Raw genomic sequence first — 24714 nt, forward strand, 5'->3', positions numbered from 1 at the left:
AACCCCAACGGTCAAAACGACCCCCTGTGAGCAAGCACTTGGCAACAGTGGGAAGGAAAAACTCCCTTTTAACAGGAAGAAACCTCCAGCAGAACCAGGCTCAGGGAGGGGCAGTCTTCTGCTGGGAATGGTTGGGGCTGAGGGAGAGAACCAGGAAAAAGACATGCTGTGGAGGGGAGCAGAGATCAGTCACTAATGATTAAATGCAGAGTGGTGCATACAGAGCAAAAAGAGAAAGAGACACTCAGTGCATCATGGGAACCCCCCAGCAGTCTAAGTCTACAGCAGCATAACTAAGGGATGGCTCAGGGTCACCTGATCCAGCCCTAACTATAAGCTTTAGCAAAAAGGAAAGTTTTAAGCCTAATCTTAAAAGTAGAGAGGGTGTCTGTCTCCCTGATCTGAATTGGGAGCTGATTCCACAGGAGAGGAGCCTGAAAGCTGAAGGCTCTGCCTCCCATTCTACTCTTACAAACCCTAGGAACTACAAGTAAGCCTGCAGTCTGAGAGCGAAGCGCTCTATAGGGGTGATATGGTACTATGAGGTCCCTAAGATAAGATGGGACCTGATTATTCAAAACCTTATAAGTAAGAAGAAGAATTTTAAATTCTATTCTAGAATTAACAGGAAGCCAATGAAGAGAGGCCAATATGGGTAAGATGTCTTTATGTCTGTAAGACAATCCTGCAATTTAGCTAATTGGTGTCTGTCCTCTGGCTTCATGGATAGATAAAGCTGGGTATCATCTGCGTAACAATGAAAATTTAAGCAATGCCGTCTAATAATACTGCCTAAGGGAAACATGTATAAAGTGAATAAAATTGGTCCTAGCACAGAACCTTGTGGAACTCCATAATTAATCTCAGTCTGTGAAGAAGATTCCCCATTTACATGAACAAATTGTAATCTATTACATAAATATGATTCAAACCAACACAGTGCAGTGCCTTTAATACCTATGGCATGCTCTAATCTCTGTAATAAAATTTTATGGTCAACAGTATCAAAAGCAGCACTGAGGTCTAACAGAACAAGCACAGAGATGAATCCACTGTCTGAGGCCATAAGAAGATCATTTGTAACCTTCACTAATGCTGTTTCTGTACTATGATGAATTCTGAAACCTGACTGAAACTCTTCAAATAGACCATTCCTCTGCAGATGATCAGTTAGCTGTTTTACAACTACCCTTTCAAGAATTTTTGAGAGAAAAGGAAGGTTGGAGATTGGCCTATAATTAGCTAAGATAGCTGGGTCAAGTGATGGCTTTTTAAGTAATGGTTTAATTACTGCCACCTTAAAAGCCTGTGGTACATAGCCAACTAATAAAGATAGATTGATCATATTTAAGATCGAAGCATTAATTAATGGTAGGGCTTCCTTGAGCAGCCTGGTAGGAATGGGGTCTAATAGACATGTTGATGGTTTGGAGGAAGTAACTAATGAAAATAACTCAGACAGAACAATCTGAGAGAAAGAGTCTAACCAAATACCGGCATCACTGAAAGCAGCCAAAGATAACGATACGTCTTTGGGATGGTTATGAGTAATTTTTCTCTAATAGTTAAAATTTTATTAGCAAAGAAAGTCATGAAGTCATTACTAGTTAAAGTTAAAGGAATACTCAGCTCAATAGAGCTCTGACTCTTTGTCAGCCTGGCTACAGTGCTGAAAAGAAACCTGGGGTTGTTCTTATTTTCTTCAATTAGTGATAAGTAGTAAGATGTCCTAGCTTTCCGGAGGGCTTTTTTTTAGAGCAACAGACTCTTTTTCCAGGCTAAGTGAAGATCTTATAAATTAGTGAGACGCCATTTCCTCTCCAACTTATGGGTTATCTGCTTTAAGCTGCGAGTTTGTGAGTTATACCACGGAGTCAGGCACTTCTGATTTAAAGCTCTCTTTTTCAGAGGAGCTACAGCATCCAAAGTTGTCTTCAATGAGGATGTAAAACTATTGACGAGATACTCTATCTCACTCACAGAGTTTAGGTAGCTACTCTGCACTGTGTTGGTATATGGCATTGGAGAACATAAAGAAGGAATCATATCCTTAAACCTAGTTACAGCGCTTTCTGAAAGATTTCTAGTGTAATGAAACTTATTCCCCACTGCTGGGTAGTCCATCAGAGTAAATGTAAATGTTATTAAGAAATGATCAGACAGAAGGGAGTTTTCAGGGAATACTGTTAATCAATTTCCATACCATAAGTCAGAACAAGATCTAAGATATGATTAAAGTGGTGGGTGGACTCATTTACATTTTGAGCAAAGCCAATTGAGTCTAATAATAGATTAAATGCAGTGTTGAGGCTGTCATTCTCAGCATCAAATCAAATCAAATCAATTTTATTTATATAGCGCCAAATCACAACAAACAGTTGCCCCAAGGCGCTTTATATTGTAAGGCAAGGCCATACAATAATTACGGAAAAACCCCAATGGTCAAAATGACCATCTGTGTGGATGTTAAAATCGCCCACTATAATTATCTTATCTGAGCTAAGCACTAAGTCAGACAAAAGGTCTGAAAATTCACAGAGAAACTCACAGTAACGACCAGGTGGACGATAGATAATAACAAATAAAACTGTTTTTTTGGGACTTCCAATTTGGATGGACAAGACTAAGAGTCAAGCTTTCAAATGAATTAAAGCTCTGTCTGGGTTTTGGATTAATTAATAAGCTGGAATGGAAGATTGCTGCTAATCCTCTGCCTCGGCCCGTGCTACGAGCGTTCTGGCAGTTAGTGTGACTCGGGGGTGTTGACTCATTTAAACTAACATAATTATCCTGCTGTAACCAGGTTTCTGTAAGGCAGAATAAATCAATATGTTGATCAATTATTATATCATTTACTAACAGGGACTTAGAAGAGAGAGACCTAATGTTTAATAGACCACATTTAACTGTTTTAGTCTGTGGTGCAGTTGAGGGTGCTATATTATTTTTTCTTTTTGAATTTTTATGCTTAAATAGATTTTTACTGGTTATTGGTGGTCTGGGAGCAGGCACCGTCTCTACGGGGATGGGGTAATGAGGGGATGGCAGGGGGAGAGAAGCTGCAGAGAGGTGTGTAAGACTACAACTCTGCCTCCTGCTTCCAAGGCGCTTTATATTGTAAGGCAAAGCCATACAATAATTACGGAAAAACCCCAACGGTCAAAACGACCCCCTGTGAGCAAGCACTTGGCAACAGTGGGAAGGAAAAATCCCTTTTAACAGGAAGAAACCTCCAGCAGAACCAGGCTCAGGGAGGGGCAGTCTTCTGCTGGGAATGGTTGGGGCTGAGGGAGAGAACCAGGAAAAAGACATGCTGTGGAGGGGAGCAGAGATCAATCACTAATGATTAAATGCAGAGTGGTGCATACAGAGCAAAAAAAGAAAGAAACACTCAGTGCATCATGGGAACCCCCCAGCAGTCTAGCCTCTAGAACAAGACAGTTCAGTTTTGGACCAATATTCAGCCCCAAGCAAGTGTGACAGGTTTGGTGTCAAGGGACTCATCACAGTCTCAAGATTCATACAATACCTTTGGCTTTATGTACTTAACCCTAATCAGTACACATGGGGTCTACGTGAACCCTTGGGGTATATTTTGTTTTATATATATTTTATGAACAATTGTACTTATTGAGGTGAAATTTTTTGTAATTACCACCTGTATAGCTGCTTATATTTTTTGATTAAATATTTTGGGCTCCATCATAATTTTTCTTATGAGATCTGTTTGTACCCCAGTTTGATATCATGGTATCTACTCAGACTCTGTAGCAAAATTTTGATCTTTGTGCCAACTACTGCACTGTTATGATGTTTGCATCAGAGCAACTGCAGTGAGTTGGGGCAGGTACTGAATTTTGTCTTGAAAAGCTGTGTTCTTTTACAATGCAATGTGTTTTTTTTCAATCGTTATTATTTAAAAAAAAAATAGCTGTGTAGTGACACTATCTAGTTATGCTACAGATATCTCTTTGCATGGCCCAAATAAAATTGTGAAAAGTATTAAAAACAAGATGTTCTGGTGGAGTCCACTTGGGACCCCAGTTGTACCGAGTCGTAGGTTTCATGAATTGAAGAGGGTTAAACTGAGCCCATAAAGATGTTTCAAAAGACAGCACTGCTAAGTGGAGAACATTCACCATTATTTTAAGACTGTTAAAAGGTGGCCATGTAATCCAAGACATGAGGTCGGTCTAAATCCAGAGTTCACTACCCCAACCCCCACCCCCATTCTATCTTTTACCAAGTCCTTAAAGTAGGCATTTCTATTAGCAAAATTTTGACCTTGAACCTGGACTGATTCATCTTAACAGTGAACCACTTTGTTGTTGGATGATTCTCAACCAAAAATCACAAACTTTGTCAGCTTCATTTGGTCTTTACTGACCCCTAGTGGTAGCAAATGGAGGTCTGTTGCACATTTTCTAATATACAGTCTGTGGGTATGACACAATAAACACTGTGGGTTTCCAGCAATTTGATTGGTCAGTTTTGCCTCAGCTGCTGTGGTCTGCGAGACAACTGTCTGAGACAACGGCCTGTCAATCAGGATGTCCCTCTGGAAGCTGACAAGGTCATTAGGCTTCAAGTGACATGTGCATGAACCTGCACATCAGCAGCTTACAATTCATCTGGCCTGTCCACATGTCCACAGAGTTTGGCAGCAGCATCTGATGTGGCGAGCTGCACTGAACCATCAGTATGTGACTCACAGCTCTCAGTGAAAATCTCTGGTTGCAGCCCTGCCTGTCAATCAAAGCTGATCTATTTTTGTGTGAACCCCCGGGATGTGTGGGGTCACTGAGTTGTACTAAATGTGTGACTTTTTCACAGCAGGCTCTCTGCACTTATCTTTCTTATTGTTACATGGGAAACAAGGTACCAGTAGATTCAGTAGATTCTCACAAATCCAACGAGACCAAGCATTCATGATATGCACACTCTTAAGGCTATAGCATGGTGGTGCTATAAAAGTAGCACCACCATGCTTCACTGTCTTCACTGTGAACTGTGGCTTGAATTCAGTTTGGGGGTCGTCTCACAAACTGTCTGCGCTCCTCCCAGAAAGAACAATTTTCCTCTCATCAGTCCACAAAATACTCCTCCATTTCTCTTTAGGCCAGTTGATGTGTTCTTTGGCAAATTATAACCTCTTCTGCACATGTCTTTTATTTAACAGAGGGACTTTGCAGGGGATTCTTGCAAATAAATTAGCTTCACACAGGCATCTTCTAACTGTCACAGCACTTACAGGTAACTCCAGACTGTCTTTGATCATCCTGGAGCTGATCAATGGGTGAGCCTTTGCCATTCTGGTTATTATTCTATCCATTTTGATGGTTGTTTTCCATTTTCTTCCATGCATCTCTGGGTTTTTTGTCCATTTTAAAGCATTGGAGATCATTGTAGATGAACAGCCTATAATTTTTTGCACCTGCGTATGTTTTTCACCAGTCAGAGAGCTGCGTGTCGTCAGAGCGAGCTGCAAAAAGTTTGTACCTGAGTTTTCAGAGGTGGTGTTTGTAGTTGCCATCTGCCACACCGGTGTTTGCCAACCCGGACAGTGGGAATACCACCTCAACCGGCAACTTAGCCCCGCGACTGGACAGCAACAACGTCTGAGGCCCGCCCAACGTGGTGAATTCACTGAGGCCGCGCGCTGCGTCATTAAAGCCGCGCGTCACGAGTGCCGCTTCCCCGAGGCCTCGTGCAGCCACCGCGGATCCATCAGCGCGGAAACACCGAGGCCGCGCGGCACCAGCGCAGCGCAGATCCATCCCGGTGACAAACAACGCAGGCTGTTAACATCGGCGATCGACAAGCTGCCCATAAGCCGACCATGGGGCCTAAGAAGGTTCTGACAGCGGAGGAAGGTGACGATATTAAAAAATCTCTGGCCTTTCTATCAGAGGAGATTTCTGTTGTGAAGCAGCAACAGAAATCAATTATGGATCTGGTGGAGGAGGTGAAGGCATTACGGCTCCAGAACGCTGAGAAAGACCGGCGTCTGGTGCAGCTGGAAAATAGAGTGGCTGAATTGGAGCAGTACACCAGAATTAACGACGTCATCATCACAGGTCTTCACATCAAACCACGGTCCTACGCACGGGCGGTAACAGATGAGAGCAGAGGGGAGCCCAGTGAACAGGAGGTCAGCTCTGTGGAAAAACAGGTTGCTGATTTCCTCCTATCTAAAGGTATAGAAATGGATTTAAATAACATTGAAGCGTGCCACCCTCTGCCCCGGAGAAATGACGGTGATAAACGAACCGTCATCATGAGATTCATCAACAGAAAACACAAAACAGCACTGTTAAAACAAAGAAGAAAACTGAAAGGGACAAACGTATTCATCAATGAACATCTCACCAAACGGAATGCCGACATCGCCAGGAAAGCACGCTTCTTAAAGAAACAGGGAAAAATCCAGCACACATGGACTTCAAACTGTAAAATATTCATCAAACTGAACGGATCACCTGAACAAGCAAAGGTTAAGGCAATAAGGAACATCGAGGAGCTGGACAAATATGAACAATAGGTATGAGGACTCAAACACATCACAGCACCATGATGCAGACTGGAGCAACCCACTCATCCATATCATCTACACCCGGAGACAAGAGAGACATAATGACTAAGGATAATGATCCGTTTATTTCTGCCCAGGAGCTCTGTCTAGATACATTTAATTATAATAACTCTGCTAACCACCCCTTCGAATCTGAAAATGATCCTGATACCTTTTTCAGTGAGAATATTGTGAAACAGTGCAAATATTTTACAGAAGAACAATTCAAAAATTATAAAATCAATGATGAAGATTTTTCAATTATACATTTCAACAGCAGAAGTCTTTCTCATAATCTGTCCACTATTAATGATTGTTTGAAAACATCCAAAAAACATTTTTCAGTTATTGCAATTTCAGAAACATGGTTAAATGAGGATAATAAAGATCTGGTATATCTTGATGGTTATGAATTGTTTCTGGTTAATAGGCAGACGAGAAGGGGCGGAGGCGTTGCATTGTTTGTAAGGTCAGATTATAACTGTAAACTCATTAACAACATGTCATTTACAGTGGACAACATCATGGAATGTGTTACCATAGAAATGACATCTATAAACTCCAAAAACATAGTTGTTAGTTGCATTTACAGAGCTCCTGGGACAAATATTGACACCTTTGAAGACATTATCTTAGGAATGTACAACAAAATCAACAGAAATAAGCATTTATTTGTCTGTGGAGATTTCAATATAGATTTTTTAAACCCTCACAATCATCCACAAATTACCTCATTTATAAACACCTTGTACTGTTTAGGACTGTTTCCAACCATCATTCATCCTAGCAGAATAACTATGGACTCAACAACTCTCATTGACAATATTTTAACTAACGTTATATCCGGTAATCTTAGTGGGGGACTACTGGTCAGTGATATCAGTGATCACTTGCCAGTTTTCTCAGTCTTTCCATTGGAGGGTTGTTGTATGTATCGAAGCAATATCAAATTCATGAGTAGAAAAGTAACACCTGAAACAATTGATAATTTAAGGGAGGATTTATCAAGTCAGAATTGGTCAGATGTTTTTGCTGATGATGTTGACAGGTCATATGATGCTTTCATTTCCATTTTTTCCAGTTTGTATAATAAACACTGTCCATTTGTTGACAAAATATATAGAAATCAATATAGCAACAAACCATGGATAACTAAGGGACTTCAGAGGGCATGTAAAAAGAAAAACGTACTATATAAACATTTCATAAAACTACGAACTAAGGAAGCTGAAAGTAAGTATAAAACATACAAGAATAAGTTAATCAATATCATGAGACTCAGTAAAAAAAGATATTCTAATGAGTTACTTGTCAAAAATAGAAATAACATCAAAAACACATGGAACATATTAAATGAAATAGTAAAAAAGAATAGAGTAACTAGAGATTATCCTTCATTTTTTCAGAGTAACAACTACATCACGATTGATAACGACGAGTCTATTGCGGAACACTTTAATGAATACTTCGTTAATGTGGGTAAAAATCTTGCCAGTAAAATTGACTCATCAACTAATAACTTCTGGGTAAATAATTCAACGTTTAACAAATCTGTTTCAATGTTCATTGGTGGTACTCATGAAAGGGAAATACTTGATCTGGTTCATGGTTCAAAAAGTAAGAAATCGACTGATTTTAATAATTTGGATATGGCTTTATTAAAAAAAGTTATTGATTGTATAGTAAAACCGTTCAATTATATTTGCAATATGTCACTAAGTACTGGTAAATTTCCTTCTCAAATGAAAATAGCCAAAGTAATTCCTCTGTTTTAAACTGGTGACAAACACACATTTTCTAATTATAGACCTATATCACTCCTGCCACAATTTTCCAAAATTTTGGAAAAAATATTTGCTAAAAGATTAAATGATTATTTACTGAAGCATAATATCATTTGTGAAGAACAATATGGATTCAGAAGGTCTCGAACTACATGACATGCTTTGATGGACTTTGTGGAAAGTATAGCAACTGCAATTGACAATAAACAATATACAATAGGTGTTTTTTTTTGATTTACAGAAAGCGTTTGACACAATTAACCATGGAATACTATTAAGTAAACTGCAGAAATATGGAATCAGAGGTCTGGCATATGAATGGATAGCTAGTTATTTACAAGGCAGATTTCAGTATGTTCAATTCAATAATACAAATTCTGAACTCAGGGATGTCACATGTGGGGTGCCGCAGGGCTCAGTGCTGGGTCCTTTGTTGTTTATAATCTATATAAATTATATAAGTGGGGTGTCGAGTTCACTGAGATGTGTCCTTTTTGCGGATGATACAACTGTGTTCTGTAGCGGTGAAAATCTTGAACAGCTTCTGGACATAGTGGAGAAAGAACTGGAAAAATTTAAGTTTTGGTTTGACGCTAATAAGTTGTCACTCAACCTTGGGAAAACTAGATGTATTATATTTGGAAATAAACAGGCACCCAAATGTAAAAATTTAACTATAAACAATAAGGAAATTGAGTTAGTAACAGAGAATAAATTTTTAGGTGTTATAATTGATAATAAACTTAGCTGGAAACCACATATAAATTATGTGAAATCAAAATTGTCAAAAACTATAGCCATTTTGTATAAAGCCAAAGACCTACTGCCGCAAGAAGGGTTACTTACTTTATATCATTCTCTGATGGTACCATATATGACATATTGTGTTGAGTCATGGGGAAACACTTACAAATCAAATACCAATCCAATATTCCTTTTGCAAAAATGAGCCATACGAATCATCCGCAATAAACAATATCGTGAACCAACTCATTCTCTATTTGTGTCTTTAAATTTATTAAAATTCATTGATTTGGTCGATTACATTACAATTCAAACTTTATTTCGAGCGAAAAACCAAGCCTTACCGAGACATGTCCAGAGTCTGTTCCGATTGAGGGAATCCAGATATAGTTTAAGAGGTTGTGCAATTTTTATGAAACCACCAGTAAGAACAAATGTAAAGGGTTTTTGTGTGTCTGTGGTTGGGGTGAGGAAATGGAACAAATGTTCAACAGAGGTTAGAATGAGTAGTACCTTAGTGAGATTTAAGAAACTCCTCAAAAAGAACATTATGTCTAAGTATCATAAAGAAGCAAATATAATTTGATTTATATGGAATGTTCAATTTACAAGTGGGACTTATTGTATATTTGAATGTGTGGGAATGTATATGCGTATGTAGATATATACACTCAACAAAAATATAAACGCAACACTTTTGGTTTTGCTCCCATTTTGTATGAGATGAACTCAAAGATCTAAAACTTTTTCCACATACACAATATCACCATTTCCCTCAAATATTGTTCACAAACCAGTCTAAATCTGTGATAGTGAGCACTTCTCCTTTGCTGAGATAATCCATCCCACCTCACAGGTGTGCCATATCAAGATGCTGATTAGACACCATGATTAGTGCACAGGTGTGCCTTAGACTGTCCACAATAAAAGGCCACTCTGAAAGGTGCAGTTTTGTTTTATTGGGGGGGGGGATACCAGTCAGTATCTGGTGTGACCACCATTTGCCTCATGCAGTGCAACACATCTCCTTCGCATAGTGTTGATCAGGTTGTCAATTGTGGCCTGTGGAATGTTGGTCCACTCCTCTTCAATGGCTGTGCAAAGTTGCTGGATATTGGCAGGAACTGGTACACGCTGTCGTATACGCCGGTCCAGAGCATCCCAAACATGCTCAATGGGTGACATGTCCGGTGAGTATGCCGGCCATGCAAGAACTGGGACATTTTCAGCTTCCAAGAATTGTGTACAGATCCTTGCAACATGGGGCCGTGCATTATCCTGCTGCAACATGAGGTGATGTTCTTGGATGTATGGCACAACAACGGGCCTCAGGATCTCGTCACGGTATCTCTGTGCATTCAAAATGCCATCAATAAAATGCACCTGTGTTCTTCGTCCATAACAGACGCCTGCCCATACCATAACCCCACCGCCACCATGGGCCACTCGATCCACAACATTGACATCAGAAAACCGCTCACCCACACGACGCCACACACGCTGCCTGCCATCTGCCCTGGACAGTGTGAACCGGGATTCATCCGTGAAGAGAACACCTCTCCAACGTGCCAAACGCCAGCGAATGTGAGCATTTGCCCACTCAAGTCGGTTACGACAACGAACTGGCGTCAGGTCGAGACCCCGATGAGGATGACGAGCATGCAGATGAGCTTCCCTGAGACGGTTTCTGACAGTTTGTGCAGAAATTCTTTGGTTATGCAAACCGATTGTTTCAGCAGCTGTCCAAGTGACTGGTCTCAGACGATCTTGGAGGTGAACATGCTGGATGTGGAGGTCCTGGGCTGGTGTGGTTACACGTGGTCTGTGGTTGTGAGGCTGGTTGGATGTACTGCCAAATTCTCTGAAACGCCTTTGGAGACGGCTTATGGTAGAGAAATGAACATTCAATACACAAGCAACAGCTCTGGTTGACATTCCTGCTGTCAGCATGCCAATTGCACGCTCCCTCAAATCTTGCGACATCTGTGGCATTGTGCTGTGTGATAAAACTGCACCTTTCAGAGTGGCCTTTTATTGTGGGCAGTCTAAGGCACACCTGTGCACTAATCATGGTGTCTAATCAGCATCTTGATATGGCACACCTGTGAGGTGGGATGGATTATCTCAGCAAAGGAGAAGTGCTCACTATCACAGATTTAGACTGGTTTGTGAACAATATTTGAGGGAAATGGTGATATTGTGTATGTGGAAAAAGTTTTAGATCTTTGAGTTCATCTCATACAAATTGGGAGCAAAACCAGAAGTGTTGCATTTATATTTTTGTTGAGTGTAGATATGGGTAGGTGTATATGTATATGTATATAAGTGACTGTGTATATGTATGTATATATTTATGTTTGTAAAGTATATACGTATGTATATAGGTATATATGGCACAGCCCAAGCAGAGGGTCACCCCCAAGAGCCTGGTCTGCTTGAGGTTTCTTCCTTATAGGGAGTTTTTCCTCACCACAGTTGCCTAGTGCTTGCTCTGGGGGTTGGTAAGGTTAGTCCTTACTGGCGTAAAGTGCCTTGATTTGACTTTCTTGTGATCTGGTACTATATAAATATAATTATAAGTGAATAGTATATTGATGTGTATGTCTGTGTGTCAACATGTAGTAGTGAATTTATATTTATGTAAATATGACTGATTAGAATTGTTGGACTTGTACTAGCAGGGGTGGGCGCTAATATGCTTTGCTTCAGCCCACACCCTTTCGGACTCACTAGTTTTGTCTGTGTTTGTTTGTGGAATTGTTCATTTTTTTTCTATTTGAATATTTTGTGTGCCGAATAATAAAAAAAAAACTTTGTCAAAAAAAAAAAACTTTCCCTCTCCAATCAACTTTTTAATCAAACTACACTGTTCTTCTGAACAATGTCTTGAACGTCCCATTTTCCTCAGGCTTTCAAAGAGAAAAGCATGTTCAACAGGTGCTGGCTTCATCCTTACATAAGGGGACACCTGATTCACACCTGTTTGTTCCACAAAATTGACAAACTCACTGACTGAATGCCACACTACTATTATTGTGAACACCCCCTTTTCTACTTTTTTTTTTTACTAACAGCCCAGTTTCATAGCCTTAAGAGTGTGCTCAACTTTACAACTTTACAAGTTGAGTTCAACATCCAAAACTTGTAAGAGCTCTTTATGTTAAAGAGAGGTAGCAAGTGGACATAATTTGTAAAAACCAACACACAAGTTACTGTAATGTGTGTGTTGTTTTTTACAAATAATGTATATATGTAAATATGCATTTTTCTTTTGTAAAAAAAAAAAGGCATTTGCAAAACTGAAAATTCTGTTTGTGAAGTGTAATTCATGGCCAAATTTGTTTGTTATTCACACTCCCATTCAGCAGATGGCAGTGTTCTATGCATTTTGATGGGGATGCGGGGTTGGAGAAGTGATTGCAAGAGAGTAATTTGAATTTCCCATAATGCCTTTTGGTGCGTGTGTCTGTTTAAGGTCAAACTTTCAGAATAACCACATTACTTTAAAAGATTTGTGTGATATTTTCACTTTGTAAAAATGACAGTCACTGTTAATGTTCACTGTCCGGAATTAGTTGTTTATAAGTGAAACCATGAGTGAAAAGTGCTTTGTGTTTCATGTATCCTGCCCAGTGTCTGTCTCGTTGCACGTGGAAAGTACAACACTTTTTTTTTTTGCAGCAGGCCCGCCCCGCCCCGCCCCCTTCTGCTGGGGAAGGGTTGAGCTCACATCAGTCTGACTATTGGAAAACATGCAACAGATAGGGACAAACACGTATGATTTTGACCATTACATTTTATTCACGATGCCAGTAAAAATTTTACTGGACTGAATGTTAGCAGAACTAAATTTAGCGGAAGCTAATTGGTCCACTGAATGTTTTCAAAATTAGGTGAAAAGCTAATCTGCTAACAAAAAAGTTAGCTTTGCTAATTAGCAGTAAGGGGATTAGTGGAACTGTGTCCACCACTGAATATTTGTAATAGCTAAAATGCTTAATCAGTATTCCAATGTTTTACTTCAGTTCCGCATGAAGTGGAATTAATGAGTTATATAAAAATATATTTAATTAATTGAACTTTTCTGCATAGCTATAGTGGGATGTGAAGCAATATATATATTTTTAAAGCAATATCTAAATGAGGGTATAACTGGGTCTGTTTGGGGTTCTAGCTTGAAAACCAGGTCAGCTGGGATGAGGGAAGCCATAAATATAAAAATCATTAAGGCTCTTGGGATTAGTCATCTTATCAAACAAACATGTAAGTTGTGATGTCAACTAGGGATTAAACAAAGAAAAGTTGAAAACGTGCAAAAGAAATTATAAATACAACACATACTTATGCAGTATAACTAAAGTATTAAAAGGCTAGGTTACACACTAACACCATACAATATAATTTATGAATGCATTTAAATAAAATTTTTATAAGCAGTGTTAAACATACGTGTATTGATATTATGATACACATCAGACTGTCAATTTACATCATATCACACATGAAATTTGTATGATGCATATATTTGCATATTAATGAAATAGATTTGTTTATTTAATTTTTTTAGGAATTTATTGTGAACACTGAAAACTTGTTAACATTACGTCGATGCTTGAAATTTATTTAGACTTAGAATTAGAATTGTATTAGAATTTAGACAATTCAAATACCTAAGTTTTCCAGATTTTTATGAATCCAAATTGTTTGGAATGATAGAAAAACCTATCATTCAACTTTGAGACAACTCTGCATAATGTGGCCTAGCTATAGTATAATACATAAAGGGCTACGTCTGTCTGTCTGTCTGTCTGGGATAAACTTCCAAATTATAATATGTTGTTGGGAAGGTGTCGTAGCACGGACCTACAACAGGGGGCGCAAATGAACGGACAATGAATAAGCCAAAAAGTAACAATTTAATGTTGTGATAATACACAACTAAATACACAGAAATTTGCAGAGTCAATTGACACCAGGTGACGTGTGGGCAGGCTCGAAGATAGAAGACCCCCGACGAGAGAGAAGCCGCGTCCCACACGGCTTCCACCACCAACGGTCTGAAGAACACCGGAGCCGCCAAGTCCCGAGTCCCCAGGTGGCCTCTGTCTTCGGCTGTTGACCCTGGTACTGCTGGCAGAAAGCAGAGATAAGATGAATGAGTGTGAGTCCGCACACTCAGTAATCCACAGTCTGTACACAGTTAGGAGGGAGCACCTCTGTGTGGCAGTTGAGGGCGGGTGGCCCGGCGGCCCGGTCCGCCCGGGGGGAGGAGCCTGAGCTTGTGCGGGAGGTTGAGAGGTACCGACAAGAGATAGTCGGTTGCTGTTTTCTTTGAATTCAGTTGTTTAAGTGCACCCTTTTGTTTGGTTGTCCTCGTTGGACTAAATGGATATTTTTGCACACTTCATTTTGTTATCTAATTGTGGCCCTCTGGTTCATTGCAGTCTGCAGCCCTTAGTGATTTTCCAGTCAGGCTGGGATTTGAACCAACGTTATTAATATTAGATTAAAAACATTCTTTGTAAATGTCTACAACTGTTCTTACAATACAATAAAATTCTACATACCCTCAATTTCAATTTAATCAATTTATAACGCACCAAATCACAACAAAATTTGCCTCACACAAAAGTCATTTAAAATAACTGAATAAATTAAAAGATTCAAACACATAATTAAAAGACACAACTAAAAGAATAAAACAGATAAAAAATTAAAACTATTACCTAAACTATTATCTACTACCCTTAATTCAGTTCTGACTACTTAACCCTTTAATATGCTCACATTTTGTCAATAGAATGTAATAGATATCAATATGCTCCACCAAACGGTTGAGTTGACCATTATAGGGTTAAAATTAAATTAGTGAACATTATGTCGAGTTGTAATTTTGAGTAGTGAGATTGTAACATCAGATATTTCAAAATATAATGAACAACAAAAGAAACATGATTTTCTACAAACAGTAGGGAGGAGAGTAATTGTCATTGTGTATATATATATATATATATATATATATATATATATATATATATATATATATATATATATATATAATTCCTTTTATTACTTTTTATAATTGATTTTTAGATAGCAAAAAGGAATTTCCACAAGCCAAAAACTCAATCTGTAGGTATCTTACATGCTCATTCTGACACGTTGAAAATAACATGCAAATTAGAGCACATATCTAAAATGAAGTTTAAATACGTCAAAGTTGTTTTATGCAAATCTTAAATGATCATTTTGACATATTGAAGACAATACGCAAGTGAGGGTCACATATGTAAAATATAGGAATTACAGCACACACACACACACACACACACACACACACACACACACACACACACACACACACACACACACACACACACACACACACACACACACACACACACACACAGAGTGAGGAAAATAATTATTTGAACACCCTGCAGTTTTGCAAGTTCTCCCACTTAGAAATCATGGAGGGGTCTGAAATTTTCATCTTAGGTGCATGTCCACTTTAAGAAGCCCTCTTATTCTGAACTCTTTACCTGTATTAATTGCACCTGTTTGAACTTGTTACCTGTATAAAAAACACCTGTTCACACACACAGTCAATCCAATCCAATCCAATCCAATCCACTTTATTTATATAGCACATTTAAACAACAAAACAGTTTCAAAGTGCTGCACATAAAAATAATTATACAAACTATACAAAACAATAAACCAACTCAGATACTAATAAATAAACATAAAAACAATAAAACAATAAATAAATAAAACACTGGGCCAAAGACAACAGAGGACCATACAACTCATGCAGAGCTAAAAGCCAGAGAATAAAAATGGGTCTTCAGACGAGACTTAAAACACTCCACTGTGGGGGCTGTTCGAACGTGGAGAGGCATAGCGTTCCAGAGTCTGGGCCCAGCCACAGAGTCTCGTCCTAGGCACCACAAGCTGGAGCTGGCCCAATGGATCACACTCCAACCTGTCCACCATAGCCAAGACCAAAGAGCTGTCTAAGGACACCAGCGACAAAACTGTAGACCTGCACATGGCTGGGATGGACTAAAGGACAACAGGCAAGCAGCTTGGTAGAAGACAACAACTGTTATGATTATTTATTAGAAAGTGGAAGAAACGCAAGATGACTGTCAGTCTCCCTCGGTCTGGGATTCCATGCAAGATCTCACTTTGTGGGGTAAGGATGATTCTGAGAAAGCTCAGAACTACACAGGAGGACCTGGTCAATGACCTGAAGAGAGCTGGGACCACAGTCACAAAGATTATATTAGTAACACATGATGCTGTCATGGTTTAAAATCCTGCAGGGCAGCAAGGTCCCCCTGCTCAAGCCAGCACATGTCCAGGCCCGTTTGAACTTCACCAGTGACCATCTGGATGATCCAGAGGAGGCATGGGAGGAGGTCATGTGGTCAGATGAGACCAGAATAGAGCTTTTTGGAAACAACTCCACTTACCATGTTTAGAGGATGAGAACAACCCCAAGAAAACCATCCCAACCGTGAAGCATGGGGGTGGAAACATCATACTCTGGGGGTGCTCTTCTGCAAAGGGGACAGGACAACTGAACAGTATTGAAGGGAGGATGGATGGGGTCATGTATTGCAAGATTTTGGCAAACAACCTCCTTCCCTCAGTAAGAGCATTGAAGATGGATCATGGCTGGGTCTTCCAGCATGACAATGACCCCAAACACACAGCCAGGCCAACTAAGGAAGGGCTCCGTAAGAAGCATTTCAAGGTCCTGGAGTGGCCTGGCCAGTCTCCAGACCTGAACACAATAGAAAATCTTTGGAGGGAGCTGAAACTCCAAACCTGAAAGATCTAGAGAAGATCTGCATGGAGGAGTGGACCAAAATCCCTGCTGTAATGTGTGAAAACTTGGTCAAGAACTACAGCAAACATTTGACCTCTGTAATTGCAAACAAAGGCTACTGTACCAAATATTCACATTGATTTTCACAGGTGTTCAAATACTTATTTGCAGCAGTAACATACAAATAAATTATTAAAAAAATCATACTTTGTGATTTCCAGATTTTTTTTTAGATTATGTCTCTCACAGTGGACATGCACCTAAGATGAAAATTTCAGACCCCTCCATGATTTCTAAGTGGGAGAACTTGCAAAATCGCAGGGTGTTCAAATACTTATTTTCCTCACTATATATATATATATATATATATATATATATATATATATATATATATATATATATATATATATATATATGTATCTCCACAGTGTGGAGCTTGAATTGTAGATATCTGTAATCATTATTCACACAACATTTTTAATTTGTGTGAATTAAAATTACAAATGATCTACTGATATGAAAAATGTAATTAAAGTTATCTATAAATTACATTTTAAGTAGACAACATGTAATTTCTACATGGAATATCATATGTTGTACCATGTGGAATTTGCTACACAGATATCTTAAATGAACATTTTGACATGTCATAATGTAATTTCTACTTGTGAAAATTGAATCGCTGCTTGTCAGCCTGACTGACTGAATGTTAAAACGGCTTGGCAAGTGGAGAACAGCATGAAAGAATGTCACTTTGAACGCTGTGTTTTCTGTTAAGCTAAAGACTGTACTGGTTTTGCTATTTTCTTTGAATTCAGTTGTTTAAGTTCACCCTTTTGTTTGGTTGTCCTCGTTGGACTAAATGGATATTTTTGCACACTTAATTTTGTTATCTAATTGTGGCCCTCTGGTTCATTGCAGTCTGCAGCCAGCTGTAAATCCACCCTGCAGTGCCATGGTTCCTCAGCTCGTCCTTCTGGCCTTCATTCATCATGCAAATTTATCCATCCCCTTGTACAATCATCTCATTCTCTGTGAAAATAAATCCAGTTATTCCCGATTCAACCTGCCTTTGCTCTCTGCATTTTGGGTCCAATCAGTCAGTTCCTTGATTAACCACAATAAAGATGTTTTGTTTAATGACAAATGATATGACATCAAATGAACTGCCAGGATTAAGGTTAGTTAATATCACTAAATAAACAAGGGAAAGACATACTACCATGTCCAGTATGTCCAGAAAGTATTCACAGCCCTTCACTTTTTCCACATTTTGTTATGTTACAGCCTTATTCCAAAATGGAAAAAAATGTTTCCCCTCAAAATTCTACTCACAACACCCCATAATGACAACATAAGAAATGTTTTTTTTTATTTTTATTAAAAATAAAAAAATAAGAAATCATATGTACCTAAGTATTCATACCCATTGCTCAATACTTTGTTGATGCACCTTTGACAGTAATTACAGCCCCAAGTCTTCTTGAATATGATGCCACAAGCTTGGTGCACCTATCTTTGGCAGTTTTGTCCATTCCTCTTTGCAGCACCTCTCAAGCTCCATCAAGTTGGATGGGGAGCGTTGGTGCACAGACATTTTCAGATCTCTCCAGAGAAGCCCACATAGATTACATAACAAAGAAAGTTAGTAATAGCATTGGTGTTTTATTTAAAGTAAAAGACTTGTTTGCATGTAAATTGTTGTGTATGTTGTAATTCTCAATGATTCTCTCATAATTTAATTTAATTTAATTATCTTATAATGGGCCAAATCACAGCAAAAGCTGTCTCAAGGCGCCTTACATAAAACAAGTCAGATAGATAATAGATAATAGATAATTAAAAATGAATAAAAAATTCAAATACATACTTTGAATTACTCATACTCAAATACTCATACTTTAGTTATTGCTCTGAAGTCAGTGGAAATACTTATATCAGTACCACTAAGCCATTGTTTTTGCTCCAAAAACAGAGCCATTAGAATAGTCAACAAACAAGGTTACAGAGAGCATACTAACAATCTGTTTATTGCAGTCAATCAATTAAAATTTAAAGATTTTCTTGACTCAAAAATTGCTCTTATTATGTGGAAAGCTAAGTGTGTTTATTTTACCTGATGAAGTCCAAAATTTATTCAGTCTTGTTACACAGGCCATCTGCCATAGGAGAAAATAAAACTTTCGGGTTAAGTGCTCACAAACCAGTATGAAACAGGAATGTCCATCTGTGTATGGAGTTTTAGCTTTGGAATGCAACAAACTCAAGAAAATAAATGTTGTGCAAATGTTTACAAGTACAAAAAAAATGTATAAGGATAAAATTATGAGAGAATACAGTAAACTAGAAGAAAAATTAATGCAGCTGCTAAAATGTAAGTTATGTCACTGTTAATGATGTTTATTTGATATTTGGTGTCTGAAGAGGAGATGGTGTTGGGGTTGACATTGTGGAAGTTTATGAATTTTTTTATTAATTTATGATATAATGGACAATGTTTACAAGATTTATCTTCTTTGTTCCTTGTTCATGGAAATTCATCTTTCCCTCAATCCTGACTAGTCTCCCAGTTCCTGCTACTGGAAAACATCCCCACAGCATGATGCTGCCACCACCATGCTTCACTGTAGGGATGGTGCCTGGTTTCCTCCAAATATGACGCTTGGCATTCACACCAAAGAGTTCAATCGTGGTTTCATAAGACCAGAGAGTTTTGTTTCTCCTGGTCTGAGAGTCCTTCAGGTGCCTTTTGGCAAACCTCAGGTGGGCTGCCATGTGCCTTTTACTAAGGAGCGGCTTCTGTCTGGCCACTCTATCAATCAATCAATCAATCAATTTTATTTATATAGCGCCAAATCACAACAAACAGTTGCCCCAAGGCGCTTTATATTGTAAGGCAAGGCCATACAATAATTACTGAAAAACCCCAACGGTCAAAACGACCCCCTGTGAGCAAGCACTTGGCGACAGTGGGAAGGAAAAACTCCCTTTTAACAGGAAGAAACCTCCAGCAGAACCAGGCTCAGGGAGGGGCAGTCTTCTGCTGGGACTGGTTGGGGCTGAGGGAGAGAACCAGGAAAAAGACATGCTGTGGAGGGGAGCAGAGATCAATCACTAATGATTAAATGCAGAGTGGTGCATACAGAGTAAAAAGAGAAAGAAACACTCAGTGCATCATGGGAACCCCCCAGCAGTCTATGTCTATAGCAGCATAACTAAGGGATGGTTCAGGGTCACCTGATCCAGCTCTAACTATAAGCTTTAGCAAAAAGGAAAGTTTTAAGCCTAATCTTAAAAGTAGAGAGGGTGTCTGTCTCCCTGATCTGAATTGGGAGCTGATTCCACAGGAGAGGAGCCTGAAAGCTGAAGGCTCTGCCTCCCATTCTACTCTTACAAACCCTAGGAACTACAAGTAAGCCTGCAGTCTGAGAGCGAAGCGCTCTATTGGGGTGATATGGTACTATGAGGTCCCCAAGATAGGTCCCTAAGATAAGATTGGACCTGATTATTCAAAACCTTATAAGTAAGAAGAATTTTAAATTCTATTCTAGAATTAACAGGAAGCCAATGAAGAGAGGCCAATATGGGTGAGATATGCTCTCTCCTTCTAGTCCCTGTTAGTACTCTAGCTGCAGCATTTTGAATTAACTGAAGGCTTTTCAGGGAACTTTTAGGACAACCTGATAATAATGAATTACAATAGTCCAGCCTAGAGGAAATAAATGCATGAATTAGTTTTTCAACATCACTCTGAGACAAGACCTTTCTAATTTTAGAGATATTGCGTAAATGCAAAAAAACAGTCCTACATATTTGTTTAATATGCGCTTTGAATGTCATATCCTGATCAAAATTACTCCAAGATTTCTCACAGTATTACTAGAGGTCAGGGTAATGCCATCCAGAGTAAGGATCTGGTTAGACACCATGTTTCTAAGATTTGTGGGGCCAAGTACAATAACGTCAGTTTTATCTGAGTTTAAAAGCAGGAAATTAGATGTCATCCATGTCTTTATGTCTGTAAGACAATCCTGCAGTTTAGCTAATTGGTGTGTGTCCTCTGGCTTCATGGATAGATAAAGCTGGGTATCATCTGCGTAACAATGAAAATTTAAGCAATGCCGTCTAATAATACTGCCTAAGGGAAGCATGTATAAAGTGAATAAAATTGGTCCTAGCACAGAACCTTGTGGAACGCCATAATTAACCTTAGTCTGTGAAGAAGATTCCCCATTTACATGAACAAATTGTAATCTATTAGATAAATATGATTCAAACCACCGCAGTGCAGTGCCTTTAATACCTATGGCATGCTCTAATCTCTGTAATAAAATTTTATGGTCAACAGTATCAAAAGCAGCACTGAGGTCTAACAGAACAAGCACAGAGATGAGTCCACTGTCTGAGGCCATAAGAAGATCATTTGTAACCTTCACTAATGCTGTTTCTGTACTATGATGAATTCTAAAACCTGACTGAAACTCTTCAAGTAGACCATTCCTCTGCAGATGATCAGTTAGCTGTTTTACAACTACCCTTTCAAGAATTTTTGAGAGAAAAGGAAGGTTGGAGATTGGCCTATAATTAGCTAAGATAGCTGGGTCAAGTGATGGCTTTTTAAGTAATGGTTTAATTACTGCCACCTTAAAAGCCTGTGGTACATAACCAACTAACAAAGATAGATTGATCATATTTAAGATCGAAGCATTAATTAATGGTAGGGCTTCCTTGAGCAGCCTGGTAGGAATGGGGTCTAAGAGACATGTTAATGGTTTGGAGGAAGTAACTAATGAAAATAACTCAGACAGAACAATCTGAGAGAAAGAGTCTAACCAAATACCGGCATCACTGAAAGCAGCTGTACAGCCTTTGAAATTTTACAAAAAATTACAAATTTTTAGTTTCTACGGAAATCTAAACATTATAATGTCTGTTTAGTTTTTATAACGTGTTGCAAAATTACAGCTGATTTTAATGTAAAAGTAAATCCCTTTGGATTTGCTGTCCTGACCCACAGCAAGTCTGAGGTGGATCTCTATGTTGATTTCGCAGAGGTTATATACCGGAAGCCTTTCCTGATGCAACTCCATAATGGAGAATGGGCAGGGGTCAGGTTTGAACTGGCAACCTTCTGCACTGGAAGGGTATCTCATACACAAGGTTTTGACGACTCTGCCCCCAGGTGGGCACATTTGCATTTGAGATGTTTACATGTCTGAGGTCTTAGTGAGACGAACTTGTGTGGAAAGTTTCCCCTTGATACACAAAGTCTTTGTTGAGATATCATGTATCCATTGACCTAAAACTAATGTGAAAACCATACAAATACTCCTTGTTTCTGTATTACAAGCTCTTTAATTTGTGATTTCGCTACATTATTATTGAGTACTTTTTATTATTGGCATTTATTCTTTGATTAATGGAGTTTATTTTGTTTAGTGATTTAATTCATGGGAAAGCTCTATATAAATAGTTTATTAAAATTATTCTTATTAATAATGAACATGCTTTTTTCGATATACAAATTGCACCAGAATATAAGTCGCAAGACTTCCCAAACTTCTGTGAAAAAAACTACCACTTGTACTGGGGGAAATATGATAGTACTTATTTTTTTCTCAATATAGAATATTTATTAATCATGCTTAATTCTTCTTCCATTTATTTCTCACTCTGTATTTTCACATTTCTTTTAATTATTCTGATGACCTCAAACTAAGTTAAGTTCATGCAAATGCACTCGTCTGCTGAGGGCGCACTCACATTCTGATGATTAGCACGGCATTTGGTGATGCAGAGTGAGAAGCTGATTAATGTCGACCTTTGCAGACGTTCACCAAACTCCACACTTACGTCAGTCTGACAAAGCTGATGTTTGCTCATGGACAAACTTTCAAGAAGCTGAAAAAAAATCTTCAATGTTCATGCCAAAACACCAGCAACAGTTGAACTATGCTACTACTGTGCCGCCTCCATTAGAACGGTGGTGCTGCTCCATTCACAGTTACGTAGAGTTCATAGAGGCTACGCCACGTGACATTTCTTAAGTCAACAAACAGCTCCGCCAAGCTACGTTACTGCTCTGCAGAATACAATACCAATGCGCCCACCCTCCGATGGCAAGAGTTGAACTGCTGTCGCCAAACGTCGACGTCCACTGACCTATGTCAATCTGTGTTGAAGACAGGACATTTGGACACTTGGAGCAAGCCTTCTCTGGCGTTTCCCAAAGATTTTTGAGAATCTGCTACGTTGACTAGCGTTAGCCACTTCACGTCAGAGAGTGCTTCGTGAAAACCGCTGTGTCCTCCATCTTTCATTGCTTCAGGCACTGAAATGTTGAAAGAGTTCACGTTGTGCCTTAAGTGGAAACCCACTGTTCAGGCGACACTCCTGCGCTGCCACAATGGCAGCTGCAGTGAACTGCCTAAGCCATGGCTTCCATTATGCCCTTGGCTAATTCACCCTGTCCTCTGCCCCACTTCCTGGGCCGGCACAGGGTGCGCTGCCCAGAATCCCAAATGTCAGCGGACGGCTTAAGAAATGACAGCAGCTGCTGCATCTTGAATGTGCACCACCACATTGGGAGAAGCGTTGAAAGCAGCGAGGTGACATTTACAGCAGGGACCTCTTGTCTCGTCACTCTCAGTCACCACTGCACCGCTGCTTGTTTCCTGCCCTGCTGCTACCATCAAACCTGCACAGGATCCTCGTCGACTTACCAGCTCAAACATCACGCTGCGTTTGACATTCATGATTTATAGATTAGTAGCTTTTAATTGCAGCAGAAGAGTGCGCAGCATCTCTGCACTCACGCTACCTGAGATGTAGGAGAAGCCCTCCTACCGAGGGCTCCTATGTCATCAACTCACCATGAACGCGGCTCTTCTAACCTATAATTATTGTGACAAATTTTATTCAATCAGTTGTTTGCATTCCAGCCCTTTATGCTTCTTCTAACACAGTGAGACATCACTGGATTAGAAGAAGTGTTGTTACTCAAATGACTCGGTGGAACCAAAAAATGATTTTAGCTGCAGCAAGACTCATTTTGAGGCATTTTTGAGTCATTTCTACCAAAATGGCATTGACAACTAAAGACGGATTACTCTTGAACAATTTTCATTATATTAAATTTTAAAAATAGAATTCAGCTTCTTTATATTAAAATTTCTAAAATTATGCCTTTTTAAACTGACAACAGAAAATCTCTAAAACATAATATAAAAGTAACACAAATTAAATGAAAATGTCAAAGCCAGAACATGTTGTCAGAGTAAGCAGTTTTGAAAAAAAAAAAAAAAGTGATTGTGCAAGAACAACGCTAGTGAGGGAAGCCACCAAGACACTCTGAGCTCTGAAAACTGTGATTATAGAGAAACTGGCTATAGCACAACTTTTGTCTGGTGCATCACTAGTTATACAGCTTTATAGTGAAGTGGAACAGAGAAGGATTTTCTTAAAGACAAAATTCTCACTACAGTTTGCCAGAAGGCACATAGAAGACTCAAGCGTAGATTTCACCCATTTTCTTTGATTAAACTCCTTCTGTGTGGTACTCTGTCGTGACACTGTACAACTGGTGATACAACAGGCAAATAATGAAATGTACACAGTTTCTCCAATCACAGGCACAGAAGCCTATAAGTCCATCAGCATTGTCATGGGTGTGTTGGTGGCTTCCCTCACGTGTCGCCTTCTTGCCTGGTTGCTCAGTTTTTGAGAAGTGCCTACTGCAGACAGATTTACTGTGCAGCACCAAACGGTTTGCATTGCTG

The sequence above is a fragment of the Thalassophryne amazonica genome, chromosome 3, assembly GCF_902500255.1.
Source record: "Thalassophryne amazonica chromosome 3, fThaAma1.1, whole genome shotgun sequence".
Lineage (NCBI taxonomy): Eukaryota > Metazoa > Chordata > Actinopteri > Batrachoidiformes > Batrachoididae > Thalassophryne > Thalassophryne amazonica.